General features: G+C 43.0%; 1 long non-coding RNA gene across 2 annotated transcripts in view; it reads left to right on the top strand.

Moving 5' to 3' along the window:
• Positions 1-18,577, top strand: part of LOC144827758 (uncharacterized) — a 312,614-nt gene extending 294,037 nt beyond the window's left edge. For both annotated transcript variants that reach the window (XR_013610349.1, XR_013610350.1), the window contains exon 4: positions 17,961-18,577. This is a non-coding gene — a long non-coding RNA (uncharacterized LOC144827758). The remainder of the gene's footprint in view (positions 1-17,960) is intronic.
• Positions 18,578-19,513: the final 936 nt, after the last annotated feature.

The following is a 19,513-nucleotide window of genomic DNA, read 5'->3' as shown; positions in this document are numbered from 1 at the left end:
CTTTCAGATGAACAAAATTGTACATGCTTCCTTGAGAAAAATAAGACTGAAGGAAAACATTTATGCATAGTAATCAGTCATATGCAAAAGAGAATAGCATCTCAGTTTGGATTTACGCCTTCGCTATACATGCTTGGATCAGTGGTAGCGATCCTCAAGAAATCTGTCTTACTTCACACCTAATCTCACTGCAGTGAGTGAACCTCTCCTAAAAGGCTGCAACACAATTCAAAGATTACCATCTAACCTTGAGTCAAGGGTTGAGGTATTGTATTGATGGACACCAATGACTATGTAGAGAAAGCGAATAAGATGTTAGCCATCTCAGGCCATAAGACAGGGGAGAAGAGAGATGATATACTGGTGCTCCAGTAGAAGATCAGTGATATTACATCTAACACTTTAGAAAAAGTTTGGCTCATACCAACCTTTTATTGTGTCTCTAAAATGCCTACAAATGAGAAGGACTTCCCCACTTCATCCAATTATTTACACCATTAATGCTATGATGGAACCACTTTCTAATATGTAGATACTTTTCTCTGCCCCATAGTTAAAACGTGTCAGTCTCACATTAAAGATACTGGGTTTGAGACAGGAAAAAAATAAACTTTTTCCTACAATATGGGGCATGGGATACTATTAAATTTAGACATAGATGAGAGCTATTCAAATACACTCCAAAGAGAGTCTATGGACGTGATTCAGGACAGAGGACCCTGGGGGAGAGGCCAACATAATTTATCCTGGAATGGCTAGGATTGTACTCTTAAATAACTTTTTTGAATTTATGGAGACCTATTTCAAAAGTGAAAGGAACCAGTATGAAGGTGTCTTCAGCCCCAAGTATAGTGACTATTTGCATGCCTGTATATAAGGAGGAGCACATGTTCAATTAAATTGCACAGAGTTTAGAAAATGTGAGAAACTGGATTAGGTTCATAGATTATATATTTTTATCTGGGATGGTAAAGAATATCAATTTAGGGAATTTCTGCTGTGGAATAATCCTAGCAAACAAACTCTGAGATTCACAGCTGATACAAACAGGATCTGGATTATTTGCACTAGCGGAATCCTACAGTAGACCTATATAGAAAGCTCACAGGAAGAAACACCATGCTCCAATTCTCAGGTTTTCATCTATATTTTCAAAAATGGTTAGTACTTTTTAGGTAATTCCTCCGAATCAGGAGGAATTGCTCCAGAATGGAGGACTACGTAAAAAATGGGTAACTGCTAAGGAACAAATAGGTGTACTGAGTATACCCTCAGCGTCTGGTAAAGTATTTGTTTAAAAGGACTTAATATTACAATCAAGATGCTGTTTTTGCAAAGAAGGAGAAGGAGGACAGATTGGTGTATGTACCAAATCATTCAAATATAAACTATAAACTAACGAGAATCGTTGACTACAATTGGGAAATCCTTAAAGGCAATGGGGAGAACATGAGGCTTGAAAGACCCCTATATGCATCTAGGAGGATTTCTAATTTGAGGGACAAACTTGCACACACCAGACTGAAGCCATATAATAAATAGATCCAAAAGTCCATAGAAAAAGAAAAGTCCATACAAAGTAACCATCATAGTGGAATTTGCCACACGTGTGAGGCTGCCATCACAGACAGGTTGGAACATAATTGATATAGGATCATGTTGAGGGAGATTACCGACTGCAGACGTGAGAATAATGTGTATTTGATTATGTGCACCTGTGAACTAAGAAATATAAAGGAGACCAATAGGAAATTTAGATTGAGTTTTGGGGAACATAAATCGGCGATATGCACTAGAAATACACAAGTTACAGTGCAGCATTCCATAGAAAAAGGACATAAGGAGTAATTTTAACCCCTATGCTATCCAACACTTTCCCTACTGTTGCACTCACTGAAGTGGGAATAGTAATTTTTACCCCTACGCTATCCAACACTTTCCCTACTGTTGCACTACCTGGAGTGGGAATAGTAATTTTAACCCCTTCTCTATCGGACACTTTCCTCACTGTAGCAATCAATGGAGTGGGAAGAGTAATGTTTACCCCACACTATCCAACACTTTCCCTCGTGTTGCACTCAGTGGAGTGGGAATAGTAATTTGTACCCCTACGTTATCCAACACTTTCCCTACTGTTGCACTCACTGGGGTGGGAATAGTAATTTTTACCCCAAAGCTATTCCACATTTTCCCTACTGTTGCACCATTTGGAGTTGGAATAGTCATTTTATTACCTCCGCTACCTAATATTTTTTGTATTATTTTAGTTACTATAGTATATAATTATTATTAAAAAGATTTAAAACGATTTTAATTTTTTAATGTGTTATATATGCATTGAATGTTTATTTATATTATTGTTTAACGTGTATAGAAGTATGTATAATGTATATGATTTTTTATTATAAGTTATTAAAATAGTAATTAAAAAGTATTAGTAAGTATATATATTATATATTATATATATATATATATATATGTTTAATTTATGTTTACATTATATATATATATTACTTATAATTTTTAAACATTTTTTAACTATGTTTATTTTAATTATATGTATTATTTAATTTATTTTACATTATTCTTTTTACTTAAATAAAAAACAATACTATTAACAATATTTTTGACATCGATATTTTTGGGGGGATATTTTTGTACTTACCATAATGTAGATAGGATGACGATATTCTTGACTTCGATATTCTTGCTTCGATAGTTTTGTAGGTTGATATTCTAACCTTGATACCAAAGCTTTTAAGTGGGAGCTGTGGAGATAAGCTAAGATTTATCCAGGAGGGTGTAAAGCATGTGCATATACCACACGGTTGGTCGTAACATTTCATACAAGAAAGAACCACACAAGTGTTTATAAAAATACTTTTGTATTTATTACCACAACCCTAAGAACTAACTTGGTATGTCTCCTACCTGGAGATATCAAATATACAAATAAAATACTTTAAAAACAGGTAAGAAGGGGGTGTGGCTTGGACGGCCAACATGTCGGACACACCTTAATGGAGTTCCGCACATCCACGCCATGAGATAATTAAATCCGACAACATCCTGTCCTACAGAGTACACCGATTGCATGGCTACACATTAGGAATACCCAGCGATGCATCATGACGGGATTCCCGGACCTGGTGAGGTACAAGCAGCACGGTGATCATGCTGAGGCTTAGCTCTTCATGTTGCGGGACTGGTGACCAACCTGCAACTCCACCTTGAGCTCCGCTTGCAGGCTAGTGGGCTAATAGAACTTTAAGCAGTCAGGAAACTAAAATCCTTGAGAAAGGATTAGGCTTTGTGCCCACTCCAACTCCTGACAACTTCACCGAAACTTGTGAAGTAAAGCAACTCTTTAGAAAGGTACGCCTCCGTTCCTTTTTTGCAGACAAACCAGAACAGGACAAAACAGACACTGGTCTACGCAAGCCATCAACTTTCACACCGTCAGACTCGATGGTTCCCCCAGAAATCCTTGCTTTTGAAAAAGCAGTATTGAGGAGTCTAGATAACAGACCTAACAATTCCTCTTACACGAATTTGTCCAAAGCTGAGAAACAGGCTGTGGTTGAACTTGGAAATGACACCAGCATAGTGATCAAACAAGCAGATAAAGGTGGGGCTACTGTGATCCAGAATCATGTTGATTACGACACGGAATGCAGACGTCAACTTGCTAACATCTCCCACTATAGACCACTCAATACTGACCCCACCAAACGACTCATGACCACTATTACAAGCCTTGTACTTGAGGGCGAGACAAATGAGTGGATCTCCAAAAATGAAGCAGCTTTCCTAGTCACCACGGACCCGGTCATCCCTTACTTTTACACCCTCCCCAAAATTCATAAGGGTGTCACTCCGGTACCAGGGAGACCCATTGTCTCTGGCATAGGCTCCCTACTCGAGCCCCTGTCGAAATTCTGCGACGTCTTTCTGCAACCAGTGGTGAAGAAAATCCCATCTTTCTTACAAGATACTCGGGATGTCCTCCGACTCATTGAATCCCTGGAGGGGAGGGAAGGTGTGGACCTCCTCCTCACGATGGATGTTGAGGCGCTCTACACCAATATCACTCAACAGGCCACTCTGGAGGCAGTGGAGTCCACTCTACTGTTGGAAGACTGGTCCTCTCCAACTCCGGTTTCATTTATCATGGCATGTGCATCCTTAGCTTTGACTGAAAACTTCTTCCAATATGGTTCTCAACTCTACCACCAAATCCAGGGGACCTCTATGGGTTCTACATTTGCTCCAAGCCTGGCATGTATTTACATGGCAACCTTTGAGGAAAGAGTTATCCAGTCTGCACACAATCCTTATCGTGATAACATCACCTTGTGGCGCAGGTATATTGACGACATCCTGGTCTTTTGGAAGGGTGATCGCAGGACCTGTGAGGCATTTTGCAGCTGGATCAACCACCAAAATCAATACCTTAAGTTCACGGAAACAATATCAACCACCACCATCCCCTTCCTGGACTTATGCATTAACCTCAACCCTACCAGCTTGAGCACGACTCTTTTTCGTAAAAGCACTGACAGAAACAGCCTTCTACTATTCCAGAGCCATCACCCACGGGCCCTGAGGGATAACCTGCCCTTTGGCCAATTCCTCCGTATTAGAAGGAACTGCTCGGACACTGTAGATTTCCAAAGGGAGGCCACTCTGCTGCAACACAAACTACAAGACAGAGGGTATCCCACCAGACTAGTAAAACAGTCACGGAAAAGAGCCTTGAATAACCCTAGGTCAAACCTTTTGGAAGAACATCCTAAAGTCCAAGACGAGTTGATAACGTGTGTGACCTCTTTTACTCCCAACTCCACATTCCTCAAAAAAACTATAAATAAACATTGGTCAATAATCAACTCGGGAGGGCTAGAAATTCCCAAACCCAGATTCGCATTTAAGAGAACTGCTAATCTGAAGGATGCCTTAATACACACCCGCCCGAGACATAACAACAGTGATAACCAGAGGAGATTGTGGGACCTTCCCCCAGTGGTAGGTCATTTCCCCTGTGGAGGATGTGCGGCATGCCCTCAGACATCCCAATGTAAAGAAGTAAGATTGTCTGACACATTTCAGTGGCAACTACGTAAGCACACCAATTGTAACAGCACCAAATGTGTCTATATGATCACTTGCCCTTGTGGCAAAAATTACATAGGAATGACCATGAGGCACGTAAAAGTAAGGATTTTAGAGCACAAGAGCAACATCAGGTGCCATAAAACACATACCAGACTATACGAACATTTTTCCCAAAACAACCACACGGCAGACAGTCTCACTTGGTTGGTGTTAGAAGCCCACCCAGCCACTTCCAAAAAAGCCTTGTTCAGGATTGAACAAAGATGGGTCCATCGTCTTCGATTGGACCTGGTTGGATTAAATGACTCTGTCCCTTGGGTGTCTCTAGGAACATGACCCTGTGATCCAACCTTATGCAATGTCCATTATGAGTTATGGTGTGTTTAAAACTGTTTCTTTGCTCTGTCGAGACCAATTGACAATTTATCACCTGGTTATTTGGACACTCGCAGTCATTTGCTCTACTGCCCAGCCTTTCAAATGGAGTAGCTATCATCCTACTTCCCTACCTACTTTCCTTTAATTGTCACCTCTCTAAGATGGCCGCCATAGCCAACAGACCGTCTCCTAGCAAGTCGCGCTTTACACACATGTGCAGTCATGGGTGGGGGTGGTCCCTGTTTCCTGGTTACGCTGAGACCAATTGACAATTGATAACCTTGTTATTTGGACACTCGCAGTCAATTGCTCCACTGCCCAACCCTTTAAACGGTATAGCTATCATCCTATTTCCCCATCTGCTTTCCTTTGAACTTTTCACCTCTCTAAGATGGCCGCCATTGCCAACAGCCCATCTCCTAGCAAGTCGCCCTCTACACTACACATGCGCTGTCATGGGTGGGGGCGGTCCCTTAATGGAGAACGACGCTGCAACAGGCAGCCTCTGTGGCGCTTAAATATTGCCCGCGCAGAGAGATCGTCACCAGCTGCTCTGCGTCATTACCTAGACGCTGCTCGTGGGGTAGGTGAATCCGCTTGGACTGCTGCCGCCGAAGGTGAGAGATTTTCTCAGGTAGACGCCATGGTACATCCACGACTGACCAGGTAAGCTCTTCCGTCAACCCCCACTGTATCCCAGGAGTATGTGACTCTCTGGGTGGCCGTCTCCCGCTGCACTACGGTGCAGCGCGCCTTGCTATGGATGCGGGGCGGGCGCGGCCACCTTGCCCGGCTGCTTTGCCGGCTCGCGTTGGCTCTCTGACGCATTGTTCGGGGCTCAGCGCGGGGACTGCGGGCGCTGGCCCTGTTGTCCGCTCTCGCCCCTTTGGTCGGTGTAGCACTGGCCGTTTGTGGCAGTGGGAGACACACCGGACGATTCTAGTGCTCAGGGCACATAGGGAGGTACTCTACCTTACCTCGTCTCGTTAGCCATATGGTAAGACCACACCTACCTACCAGCACCCCAAACTATATTGCCAGGAGACTATACACTCTATAAAAAAACATTGTCTCCCGAAAACTAGGTTGTATACCTCCCCAGCCAGTCCCACGGGAGCAGACTGAGAGGTCCATCAGGGATCCGGTTTAGGGTAAGGTTCCCTAGATTACACTCCTCAGATTGTACAGCACTGTACTATGTTGTTTCTTCTTGTCAATTCCGACCGATGCATGCAATGGCTTGTACTAATTGATCACATCGATGGTTTGCCACTATTAGCAACATTTATGCTCGGTTTTTTAACTAACACGGTAATTGTGGGTGTGTGTGCGCTCACTATGCTTTTAGGGTGTAAAATTCATTAATGCAGTTGTTCTGTACTACGTTTTTTTAAACCTTATCTCATTTCCACAGGCATTCAAACTGCAGCAGGACTGACTAGCCTGCATCCTGGTATTACTGACTGAAAAACGGTCGTATACCTACCTGCAAGTTTTGACCCTTTACTTTTGTATATATTTGTCACTAGTATTTTCACTGTGTGGTACGATCCTATTTAGGTCCTGAAGAATTGCCATCAGGCAAGAAACATGTCGACCGATAATTGAGGGTAGTAGTCCAATTCACCCTAATAGTGTTAGGGTCATTGTCTCTCCCCTCCCACACCACCATTCTTTGTTTTTAACCAAGGGAGTCTACTACGAGAATAAATTCAGTATGTGGACTGACTCACCTTTTTTAACTTAAAACCCACGTCACGACCACACTCCCCAGGCCCTCTCACACGCACGCACCATATGGCGGGAACAAAAGATCTCCGATAAAGAGCCCCGGTTTCGGGAGCCCGTCAGACATTGCAGCGCCAGTCTGACGAGGAGCAGAGCCCATATGATGAAGCATGACACCTAGCTTGCTGGGTGTGTGAGGGTTCTAGTTCCAACTAGGGGATTCCCCAACTCACCAGCACACATACCCCTCTCCGTCACTCTTCCCGGGGAACTTTTGTACATCCCTTTGTGTCACTAGTCTATAGGACGAGTACACTGGACCCCGTAAAATATTGTCCTATCTATGTCCCTCCCCCTTGTATTGATAGTGGGCAGAACTGTCAGCATTCTGACCTTTGAGGTAGGTGGTGGGGTGCCCTGTTGGCCAGGGACCGCCCGGATGGCTCTGAGTTGTGATTGTGGCCCGGGGGCGTGTATGCCAACTGCTGTGCGGGGCTTGCCTGCTGGGGACGCCCCCGGATCGACTCCAAGATAAGCCTTCCTTCTCTGCCCGTGCTTCCTGGAGGGATGAGAGGCCCACCCACTTGGCGCAGATTGGGACACACTAGGCACCAGGATGGACTGTGTGGCTTAGGTCCCACCAACAGATTATTCAGGGCTGAGTGACTGCCGGTGCAGGCTTTGGCTTTTGGGAGCGACCTGCGCAGAGTGTATGCCAGTGGCCTGGGACTGTCTGCCGACTGCGAGTGCCTCCTGACGTGGACCTCTCAACAGAGGAGCCCTTCAGTTCAGCCTACGTTACACGGCCGCTGTTGGCGACCGCCTGAGCCGGTTTCCCATCGGCCTGGAGGCCAAACACCAATCCTTCCCTACTTCAGTGCCCATCGAGCTGCCTGAGCCTCAATGCCTGACCCCCTCATGTGGCGAACAATCCTTGGACTCGATGGAGTGGGAGGGGCAGCGGATAAGCATGGAGTGTGGAGGGTGCTACTATTTAAATGGGGCAAGAGCATCCGCCATACACCGGGAAGACGACAGGCTCTGAAATCAGAATCCTCTCTGGAGTCCTGCATGAAGCTACTGCTGGGTACACGCAACCAGATGCAGCAACCCTGCTGAGAGGGAGTGCCACTACACTACAGCAAATTGGTTGCACGTGGTGGGATGGGGGTCCGGCGAGTCAGGTCCCTATAGCGGGTCCTACTTGGCCAGCTGTCGAGGGCTATGAAGGCGGCTGGGCTAGGCCTGGTTGGGCATGTGGTCCGAGACACGTTGGATTCCATGAGGCCCAGACTGATGCGTCACTCCTGAGAAGCACAATGATTGCTCGGTGGTCTGAGGGCGAGAGACAACAATGAGGGCCGCATCTCTATCCCCCTCCTCTTGCAATAAGATCTGTGATTCTAACACAGCCGCTGAGTCGACCATCGCCATGGGCAAAGATAAGCTGGGTGTGGCAGATACTAAGCAGAGTACCCTGGATCAGTATGCCACAGCTCCTGGCGGTACTACTGGGGGGACATGAACTGCGTGATGCCAGACAATGCAACACTCCTGGTAGCCATCACCGAAGCAAGGAACACACTGGATGCCAAAATTGGCGCTGTGGGATCGGAGGTCTCCTTCTAATGCCTAGATCTCCGGAAGGCTGTTGACCACATTACCAAGGTGGAGATGTGTGTGTCAACAATCAAAGATACAGTAACCACCCTGAAGAAGAAAGTAAATAAACTCACAGTGATGACACAGGAATTGGGCTCTTGGGTCGAAGACGGTGAAAGGCGTGCACAGCGCAATAATTTGCGTTTCATTGGCTTCCTGGAGGGCTGCGAGTCTCAACCATGACCCATTTTCTCACCCAATGGCTAACAGGCCTCCTGCCAACAGCCAAACTGTCTGCCTGTTTAGTTGTAAAGCGGGCACATCGTGCTTTAACAAAGGAGCCGCCTCCAGGGTAAAGCCCAAGACCCGTGAATTGCAAAGTTTCTGAATTATGCAGACCGAGATTCCATTCTGCAATTTGCCAGGACCCAAAAAGACAAACCTAAACATGACTCCAAATCTATAATGATATTCCCGGGTTATACCCGTCTGATACAACAACAGTGCCAGTCTTTTATGGAGGCAAAACACAGGCTGCAGGAATTGAACATACAATACATGCTTTTATATCCGGCCCGCATGCGAGTCATTTATAATTCTAAGTCCTACTTCTTCGACTCGCCTGAGGCGGAATTTGCCTGGACAGATGAACAAACACATCCGAAATCATGTACCCTGCTGCTAATGGAATCAGACTCATCTCTGGACCCACACATGAACAGGCCAAAGAGAAACAAATCCAAAAGATGTTACAGATCGGGATCTGCCCGGCATTCCTCAGACCCAGAAGAAGAATCCTAACACCAGTTGTAGACATCTATCCTTCAAAGAAACAGGGCTGCTTTTGCAGACAACCCTCAAGTATGCTTAGCTCTGTACGAACCACAAAGATGGCATGGGTGTTCAGCCACATACTTTCTCCCACCCTAGACACTTTTATTGTTTGTTAAAATTACATGGGTGTTCAGGTTACTTTTGAAGGAGGCACCTTGAGTCCCTCTGTTGGGGGCCTGAGAGTGCCCTCTGCCGCGACAGATGCTCCCCGTTCTAGGCAGTATTGGGTGGGGGTGGAAAGGGTTTTGGGGTTTATTATGATACTATGTTAGTATTTTTTTCTGTTTTAGTTAGTGGGCAGAGGTCAAGTCCCTATCCCCCGTCTCAGTTTTAATACATTTACATCCTGAGGATAGATGACAACTAAGGGTGGGCGTAGTTGGCCGAGTACCACTACTCGGAAATCTGCAAAATTGATCAAAAACTTCTTTACTCCGTTCCGTCTCACTACAATAAATAAAACAGAAACCTCACATACCCTTGATAAAATGACATGAACCTCTATTATTACATGCTATAATGCATATAATAATTTCACAAAAGTGAAAATGAAAATCAGCAAGCAGTGAGAGAGGTGATGATTTTGATGTCCTCACTAACCTAGGGAGAGAACCAAGCAGATGCCTTGAACACAAAGAGCACATCATGCTGAAATGATTTGGTGGTGGTCCCATTCTCCTAGGTTCAACCCAAACACAGGTATGGGCAAAAATATAATCCCAACCAAAGGCCCTGATAAGCATTATGGGACAATATTCTAGACTGCAGTGAATATTATAGTATTCAATATCAAAACACTCCTCAAGTGGCAGGCTCTCAGGCTCAGCTGAGAGCTAATACTATAATATTCACTAAACTCTAGAATCTCGCCCCAGAATGCTTTGCTGGGCCTATGGTTGGCATTGTATTTTTGCCCATAACTTTGTTTGAGGTGGTCGTAGGAGGATGGGACCACCACCGAATCATTCAGCATGATGTGCTCTTTGTGTTCAATGAATTAGATATACACTTGTACTCCCGATTTTTTACGGTTTTGGTATTTGTTGCGTGCTCCTAGGTATGCACTCCATTGTGCACGTAGTTAAATCTCAAAATGCATGCCCCCTTATTGGGGAATGTCCCCTGGTCACTGCTGTGTCCCCTATAGGGGCTGTAATGTTATCAAAATAATATTAAATCAACCACTTATTTGTTGGTTTAATTCGCTGTTTGCTTATTCATTTCGTTGTTCTGTATGTTAGAGTTGTTATTCACTCTTATTTCAAATTCTTTCATTTCCCAAATGCATGGTATTGATTTATCCAATGCACTTCGGCTAATGCTAGCCTTCGCCAGGGAACATGTTTCTAAAAATCAATGTATGATTTTAATACACGAGGATACATATAATTAATGTATTGAACCATATTAAACACTGTGAAGTTGTGCCATGGTAAAGTGATGAAACTGCCCAAAAAACAGTGGCAGTATAAATTACCATCTGACTAATGTGATTTTTAGTGCTATGTACTGTGTAAAATTTTAATGCGGTCGGTTGTGAATTATGTTATTCCAACATGATAAAGTGTTCACATTATCTGTGAACTTTGTTAAATTGGTGGAAAACGTAGGCTTAGCAAATATAATGAGCTTTCAGAACTCTGTGCTCTTTTATATTACCGTGTGGGACCAGGTCGCTATCAGGCTTCTGTGCTTTGAACGGTGCGGAGTGGCTTATTTCAAACGTTTGTGATGATGCTTGATGATACTCGGGCTCTATGTCTTACGAGTAGTTCGGTATTGCGGCAGTGTATTTGCTTAAATGGCTGGTGCTATGTGTCGAAATACGTGGTTAATACTCGGGATCTGCATGATTCCTTGCTATAACTGGTGTCGTTTCTCACAGTTATACATGCATTGATTAGGTGCCACATGGCTTTATCTACAAAGCGCTGTAACTTACTTGGAACGATCCGCTGTATGTGAAAGGCTGTGTTGTCCTTCATGTGAGTCCCAAGCAACGAGTGGATTCCTGTATGTGAATAGTGACATAGTAGATGGACTAAAATTTGTAGATAGACTAAACGGTGGGGGCCTTCTTGCCTAGGTTACATTGTGAATAGATGAAGGACTAAAATAGCCGCTTCTGTGGGTGCCATATTGAAAACCTGAAAGGTCCTAATAAAGCCTCAATGTAAATGTAATGTGTCTATCAGTCATGTGTTGAAAAACCTAATATGTTTCATACTATTAAATATTATGATAATACAATACAAAAGTTGTATGATGTGACTTCTTCGATTAGTTTATGTTTAAAAAAAAGAAATAATTCTTATGTTCTCCATGGTACATTTCCTATTTACAAGGGAGATATCCTGCAAATAGCTTGTTAGAAGCATATTCTTACAATGTACATCAATCTGTATTTATAGATAACAACTATGTTCAACTCTATCGTTCATTCCCAATGGTTTTAGGGTTTCCAGTCTATATACCCAATCATTTTCTCTTTGCAACAATAGTTTGACGTTGTCTTTTCCTTCTCTTTTTTGTACTATTTCTAGTACCGTTAATCTGAGTTCGCTAATGTTATGTGACGCTTCCATAAAATGGTTTTCTACTATTGATTTTGTCATTCTGTTGCGTATATTTGATTTATGTTCATTTATTCTGGTCTTAATTTATCGTTCAGTTTTCCCCACATAACCTTGTCTGGAGGGACATTTTAGAAGATACACTACATTCATAGTGTCACATGTAGCTGATACTTTAAGTTTGATCGTATGGCCTTTTCTTGGGTGGGTAATAATTGCACCTTTTATAATATTGTTGCAATTGCTGCAATTGTGACATGGTATTGTACCATGGTATGTTGCTTCTGTCTTGAAACCTTTTGGCTTTAGTATCTCTCGCAGGTTGCTTGCTCTCTGGTATGCAACAATTGGTTCATCCTTCGAAAATGTGATTGAATTCTTGTTCCTGTGGCAATATAGACCAGTGTCTTTTGATGATATGTTTGAATGCTTTACTTTTGGTAGAATATTTTGAAACTATTACTACCCAGGTGTTTTCTTTTGTGGGTGTTTTTTCCAAAAGTTCTTGTCTGGTTCTTTGTGCACATCGCGTTTTCGCTTGGTCTAGTACATCCTGAGGGTACCCTCTTTGTTGAAATCTTTTTTCCATTTCCTCAATACGGTTGTTTGCCATTTCTGGTGATGATACTATCCTTTTAACCCGAAGCATTTGTGAGTACAGTAGGTGCTTTCTTAAACTATCCTGATGGAAGCTGTGATAGTGTAAGAGGTTATTGCGGTCTATGGGTTTACAGTATAAATCTGTATTGAAATCTGTGTTGGTTTTTGTAATCTCCACTTCAAGAAAGTTATATTTTTTTTTGTTCAAGGCATCTGCTTGCCCTCCTCCTAGGTAAGGGGTAACCCCAAAATCATCACCTATCTCATTCCCTGTTTTTCAAAGTTCACTTTTGTGAATTGGCTATATACTTTTTAGCATGTAAAGGTAAAGTTGATTTACCAAAGGCTTGTGGATACAATAGGTAACTCTACTGTGTAGCAGAGTAGGAGTTCTTGCATGAATTCTGTGTTTTCAATGAAATGTCTAATTACCAAATCTCCTCAACTTCCGCTAGCAGATCGCAGTTCATTGCCCAGGGTTTATGACAACACAACCGATTACTCCCACGCCTGGGGAATTGACCATAGTCTAGTGGAATGTTAGGGGTCTTCTCAATAAAGTGAAGAGGATGCCATTCATCACCAAGCCAAAAGCTATGGGGCCGATATTCTCTTTTTACAAGAGATGCACCTATTGGGCACTGAGGCTCCCTGTCTCTCCAGATTTGGGTTTTATGCCATATACCATACAGGGTTCACCAGGGGATCCCGTGGGTCTGTCATTCTAATACATCACCATATCCCCTTTGTACACACAAAGCACTGGGTGGATTCGGGCAGAAGATATGTCTTGCTATCAGGTATACTTTACGAGGAATGCCTGAACCTAGGCAATATTTATGCCCCTCCACCATTAAGCGCCACCTTTGTCAAAAAGATAACATGCTTATGGTGTGTGTTATCAGATGACCTGACACTCCTGGGTAGGGACTGGAACGACACCATGACAGTAATGGACAGAATGCGTGCCTTAGGGTGAAATCCCCCAACAGATAGAACCAAACTACACCTTCTGGCTACCACGATAGGCTGGTCAGACATTTGGCGTGGGCTCCACCACTTTGAGCACAGTTACACATATATGTCTGCAGTTCTTGGATCCCTGTCTCACCTGGACTGTATGTTTGTATCCCTTAGGTACGTGCATTGGGTCTCCTGCATGTCACATCTTCCCAGGGGCCTTTGGGGTCATTCTCCAGTTGAGTGCTGGCTCCAGGTACACTCTTTCAAACCCCCATTTAGGTGGAAGATGTCTCATGGCACCTACGGGACCCGGAGTATATGGAGACCTTGTAACTAGCGGTCTCGCAAAATCTCGAATTTAATGGTGTCTTGACTGTCTCTAAATGTATCTTATGGGAAGCCTTGAAGCCCACAGTACGTGGGATGGATATCAGTTTCCATGCCATGGCTAAACGCAAACGAGTGGCGCAATTATTAGATCTGGAGGACTGCCAGAGGACCCTGGAGGCACAGTACCTCACCGACCCAAGCCCTGCTCTCAAAGGCACCATACTTCAGGCACAATAGTCCATACAGCATCACATTATGGGGGAGGCCAAAGAAATCTGGGACCCTCAGTATTCAAGGGGAATTAATTCCCCAACTTACAATGCGCCAGGGGGCACGTTTGCAGAGTGCTGCGGGAAGGGGGCGGGCCTCTTGCGCAATGCCAGCTTTTTTTTAATTAGAGGAGCTGTGTGGCCCACCTGCTTTTACAATATTTGGGGCCCTGGGGACCCTATCCCCCAGGGCTTGACCTGTTTTTTCTTGAAAAAAAAAAGGAAGGGGGCCCCCTCCTGAGGCCTCTATTGGCCCCGGGGAACCCATCCACCAGGCTGGCCTTTTTCGGTTTGGGAACGTGGGGGGAACCCCAATGCCCCTACTGTCCCGCTGCCTCCCTGCCTCCTGCAGGAGCCGGCATTGCTTTTGAGCAAGAGGAGCTGCTGACCTGCAGCTCCCCTTGCTCAAAAGCAATTCTGCTTTGCTTCATTGAAGCGAGAGCAGGTTTTCCTGCTCTCGCTTCAACAAAGCAAAGCAGGGTTTGCTATGACAGACCGCTGTTCTACCCTCCCTGCCATAACAAACAGCAGTATCCCAGGGAACCCCGGGACACTGGAGGAGCCGGCCCTCGGGGTGGTGGTCACCAGGGTCATAGAAGGCTCCATGAGGGGTGCCACAAGGCCCCCCTTCTATGTGTTAAAAGCCCCGGGGAGGTGGTGGTCCCCGGGGCAAAGGGTCCACTACAAACCCCTGCATTTTTTATTAGTATGTGCCCGGGGGAGGTAGTGGTCCCAGGGCAATGTTAGGGGGCTCTTCCCCCAGACATCATTTTGGTTGTGATACAGAGCCCCGGGGAAGTGGCAGTCCCTGTGGGACCGTAGGGGGGATTGGGACCCCCATGCATTTTTTTACAGCCCTGCAGAGGTGGCGGTCACCGGGGCTGTGGGGGGCCATGGTGCCCCCGCATACAATGAAATAAGCCCCAGGAGGTGGCAGTTCCTGGGGCTGCAGGAGCCCTCGCAGGCCCCTGCAAATTAATTTGCGAGTGCCCCCAGGACTTTACAATATCATAAGGCGGTAGTGATGGTTAATACAGTCGCACATCAAAAAGTATCAATGATTCAGCATTATCCGTTAAGATTTAACTCGATGGCCAATACCCACATCACTAGGTGAACATTATACAAGTCTCAAGCAAACAGAGAAGAGAACATCAGAGAATCAAGTATCGGTTTTATCCAATTTAATGTTGTCAAGTTAACATTATGTGCATGAATCACAAATTCTTTGAGCAGTACAAGCTAAGTCAACAGTGATAGCTTGACTGGAGGTCCTAATCCTAGGGCCTTCCTGGTCGTTGTAGATGGTAAAACAGTCGATGACAGCCAACACGTGTTTCGTTACATTGATGTAACTTTTTCTAGGCTTAATCTCTGTCAGTTGGAACATTGGTATGGTGTTGGGCCGTTTAAGCAACCTTACTGTGCGTGATTCTTGATGCATTAAGTAGAGCCTGTGAATTATATGATGTATGATCTTCCCTGTGGTACACCAAGGTTTGAAGTATGGAGTAAAAATAGCTCTGGAGATTCCTTCAATGAGACCTGATAAAGTAGATTTGGAAGATAGTCGCCCCGTTGGAATCCCCAACCTATCCATGGGAGATTCCAGGTAGTATGATGTCAGCCCTCTTGTGAAGTCTATAAGGGGCAAGTCGCCATTAGGATCCCCAACCAATACAATTTGAACCTCTTCTTACTGTCGAAAAACTGACTTGCCACCATTATGTTAGATGGATAGCTAATGTGCTGAAGAGGCAAGTGTATGCACCGCAAAACAGGGCTTTGGTATGTCCCTATTCGAGGTCCCAACAAACTTATTTTTGGAGCAATCTTGTGGAGAGCTAGAGGGGCCACCAGAACTTGGCCCACCATGGGGCTTTTTGAAAACAAAGCACTGGAGCCAGCGCCACAGCAGGATTCACAACCCCAATGCGAATTCTGCAGTCTTTTCATCCAGCTCTCGGACACCTACTCCTCCCACCACCATGAATAAAATCGCATAGCAAGGGGCGAAGCAGGTGCCCATTGCCGTTCCCTGTTCCTGTTTGTAAACTTTTTGGTCAAACAGGAAATAATTGTTTGTCAAGCAGTGATAAACCATATTGATCAGCATTTCGGTGTTTAACAACATAGAGATTGATCTTGCTCTCAAGAAGTGTCTTATTGCTAGAATACCCAGATCATGTCTAATATAAGTATATATACTTGTCACATCTAATGTTATTAACAGATAGTGTGAGAGGAGGGAGTGTCCGAGAGCTGGATGTCATTTGGTGAAAATATAGTTTTATGGACTAGTTTTATCAATTACATTTTCTTGATTTGTAAAAGGGACAGGGTATTGGCTGAAACCTTTGTGTCATCGTTTAACAATAATGAAATGAATTTACAATTCACGTCCAATATTAGCAACAAAACCAGTGTGTTCCTTGATATTAAGCTTACTGTACAAGGCAATTCCTTAGTGACTGAGTTACATCATAAGGAGACATCAGGAAACAGTCTCCTTAATGCCACAAATGCTCACCCACAAAACTTAATACAAAGTATTCCATATTGTAAGTTGATCAGGGCCAAGCGCAATTGCAGTGCAGAAGCAGACTATGATATTGAAAAAGAACTTATGATCAAAAAATTGTTGAACGGGGATACAGTAAGAAAACCATTCGGAGGGCAGAAATCAAAATGAAGGATTTGAAAAGACCTCAATTATTGAAACCCAGACCGCACAGTGAGGGGGAAGGGGAAAAGGTAAGGTTTATTACTACCTTTTCTAACCAATCCTTTTAAATTAGGAATATACTCACACGTAATTGGCATATCTTAAAAACAGACAAAACCATTACTAAATACATCAATAAGAATCCTCAAATCACATTCAGAAAGGGAAGATCTCTGAAAGATGAACTGAGTAAGAATGCTGTTCACTCTTTGGATGAAGAAGGTATAAAATCTGTGGCCACATACTTTAGGTGCTGCAGGCGATGCAAAGCATGTGCTAGCAGCAACAATTGTGTTGACATTAAAGTGCCAAACAGTAGAAGAACATTCACAATCAATGGTAATTATGACTGTGAGATGAGTATTGTATTTACTGCTTAATTTTCCCATGTGGTAAATTATATATTGGGAGATCCATCCATAGGGCTCGCAAAAGGATTAGAGCACCAGCGAGCAATTCAGAATAATAATATACAATATCCGGTTGCAAGACACTTTATTGAGGAACACAACCTTAATGATAAACTACTGATACTGTCCTTTGTAGTTATAGACTCAATTGCGTGACAGGATCATGAGGGAGATAGGGAGCGCCAATTGAGGAAGAAATAATTTAGATATATTATAGATTTTGAAACCTTAGCTTTAATAGGATTGAATTCCATTGAAGAAATGGTGGTGCAACTGTAAATGTGTAATCTTGTACATTTTGTAAATATTGTATGTGTAGGAGAATGTGTACAGTACTGTGCAGAGATTGCTTCAAGTTTTAAGATAAGTTTGTTTTTGGTAAAGAGCTGTCAGCAGGAATAGAAGGCAATTCCAGCAATGTTTTCTTTTTTAGATGATCAAAGGCAAGAAATTTGCATTGAGAAAAGGGCGCATACCAGTATCAGTATGAAGGAATTCAGCTGTAGAAGATCACAAAAGGAGGCTAAGCCCACTGGTGCAATACAATGTCTGTAGCTTTCTAGCTTTTGGGCTTTTCAATACAGTCCGTGGTAACTGTCACTTATACAGTAAGAAAATGAATGAAGGAGGGGGAGAGTAATAAAGAATTCCTCCCGGTGTTCCCTTATTGGATATGTATATTGAAATGTTGTAAATATTTGTGATTGAAAGTATATTTTGTTCTAGGATCCACAGTAATTGGATAGTAAACCGAGTAAGGTGTAAGATTAGATGCACTTTATCTAAAAAAATAAAAAGGTCGGGTCCAAAATAAGGAAACAGGGCATGAAAAACCGAGAAAAAAAAATGTAATGGAATAAAATGAATTACATGAAAAAATATTAGAGGACTCAAAACCCATTACAGAGATGATTGTGTTATTGTGATGAATTATGGACTGTTTAGAATAAACAACAACTGATACGTTTGGCCAGAGTATACAATATATAACATTTTACTTTGTTAAGATGGCACTCATGGAAGCTGGATTCATTAAGTGGATTGCATAAATTGTCCTTCATCGATTTTGGTGAAACTGTGAATCCTAATCCGACATCGTGGCAGGAACCACCATACCATGAACAAGACACAAGGGAAAACACGTTGGTGTATGAGATAACCTCACCATTAAATTGAATGCAGCAAACCTTGGGTGTCTTGGATGTTCTTTTAAAAGGTTAAAGAATTGACAAATGGATACATATATAAAGATCTTACGTAGTTTCTCTGCACAATTTTCCTAATATGCCAGATAATGTATCAAAGATTTTGCTTTGAAAGCATCCAGTATGAATTCCTTCAAGATCTTATACACCTTGCCATTAAAGCCGAATAGTGTATCTAAAATGTTTGTTTCTGAAAAATTAAGTATGAGTTGGGTAATTCATAAGGCAATCTCGGTTCATTTCCAAGTGTGTATCATTACAGTGACTCCAACCATTATTACACTTTAAATAAACTGTATAATGTCCACTTGTAGTAGTATTTCCAGCATGGAAAACAATAGCAACTGTTGCAAAAGTTCTTACAGAAATAGATACTTGATTAGCAACAATTTTTTTAATTTTGTTTTTCACTTTTCTTCCATTTGGTCGACAGCGTTGAATCATTATAATCAAATTCTTTCCATACCTTTGTAGGCATAATGTAGATAGCATTCTTGATTTACAACGAGAATACATCATCTCATGATCATCTTTCTTTTACTAATTTGGAAAATGGTACAGATTTACAGTCAGGTATTGTTAAATATAAAAATCGTTCTCTGTCAACTATATTCCTTGTAGATAATAAACACTTCACATTTATGTTCCCATTTGTAACTGAGTCCAAATAAACTCTCAATCTGAATTCCTGCATCTTCTAGTATTCCAAGCATAACCATCAGAAATTATTGTGCACCTTGCTGTATATTAGCACTGAACGTTAAAGATCCAGTACATGTAT

Source organism: Lissotriton helveticus, chromosome 4_1 (assembly GCF_964261635.1).
Source record: "Lissotriton helveticus chromosome 4_1, aLisHel1.1, whole genome shotgun sequence".
Lineage (NCBI taxonomy): Eukaryota > Metazoa > Chordata > Amphibia > Caudata > Salamandridae > Lissotriton > Lissotriton helveticus.
This window is presented reverse-complemented; position numbering and strand designations above follow the sequence as displayed.